Below are 1,453 nucleotides of genomic sequence, written 5' to 3' on the forward strand. Positions count from 1 at the left end.
TAGTACATACATCACCCCTGCAGTGTACCTCCAGAAGAAGCTCCCCTTGGCCAGTCTGAGTCTGACAGCCCTGTCTGCTCTGGACCTTCTTTTGAGAGGCCACTAACAAGCAACCATCCAGTTGAAGAAGTTTTTTTTTGCCATATTACCAGGTACTTTGGGATTTTTGTTACCTCATGTCCTTGCCCTGATTTCAAAATCTCATCCATTTCTGGGCAGGCTGAGTGGTTTGCTGAGGCACCTCTTGCCAGCAGACCAGGATATCCAGAGAGAACTTTGGTGGTTCAATGTTGACCTGACCGTCCCCAGTTTTAAGGAGGGAGTGAGCATCATGAAGTGGTGGGGTCATGTCTTTGTCAAGCCAGATAAGTACCCTCCCTGAGTATGATGGTTAAATGTTGCCTCTCCAGCTTTCACGGACCAAGAGTTAAGTCTTCTTTAAGTTTGATGAATTGTGTAATTGACCAAAGGACGGCAACATGAATGTTCCAACATTTAATGCAACCCAGATGGTCAATTACACCCTGCAATCCAGGGGGGAAGACAGCCATGCAGCTCTTATAAAGGAGGATGTGAAGTTCGGGGAGACAGAACACTATGCAAGAACATCAACTCTGCAGCAGCCATGCACAACGCCAGCAGAAGATGATAAGAAAGTAAAGCCGCAGTAGAGCAAGTATGGGCTCCAAGCCTCTGGCAGTGCTCAGCAGACAAGAATAGACTGTTGAAGAAGAGAAAAGGGCGAGGCTGAGACATGAAAGCGGGCCATGGAGACACTGTGGGGCCAGGCAAAGAGAAAAAATGTAGATGTGGTTCTGAGAGTAATGCAAAATGTAAATTGTTATCTTTGGCCAATAACATTGTATTGGCTGTCGATCATGATGGAAGAGTTAAGAGTAACAGTTAAGGACAGCTTGTCCACCATCTCTTTGGGGGTTATGCATTAAGCCATTGTGGTGCCCTTACCACTTGTTCCTAATATATGTAAATGTTAGACTCAGTGTCAGGCTGGCTGAAAGGTTTGCATAATACTTAGTAAGGAGGCAATATATTTTTGAAGTTAAGTTATCCTGCTCTCTCCAGGTGGGACACAAAAATTGCATCTCCAAATGCATCAGATGATGCTTTAAAATAATACTTTCCTGGGGGAGCATGCCCCAGGACCCCCCTAGAAGGTAATATCCTCTCACCATTATCACCATGACCGTTTTTCATGCCTTGTCATATCCTCTTTACATCTCATTTACAGCTGTCACAAGCAGTGTAAATGTTACACCATACTAATCAAAGTTTATTAGAGAAAAAACAGAGTATCGGATAATGGGTCAGACATTGATGTGAAGTACAAACAGTGCAGCATAGCAAGGTGTCTAACCCCGGGTCAGCCCAGGATAAATTTCACTGAAAACATTGCTTTTTCTTTTTTCTGGCTTACCAGCAAAGTATATGGTTA

This window comes from Etheostoma spectabile, chromosome 2 (assembly GCF_008692095.1).
Source record: "Etheostoma spectabile isolate EspeVRDwgs_2016 chromosome 2, UIUC_Espe_1.0, whole genome shotgun sequence".
NCBI classification, from domain to species: Eukaryota; Metazoa; Chordata; class Actinopteri; order Perciformes; family Percidae; genus Etheostoma; species Etheostoma spectabile.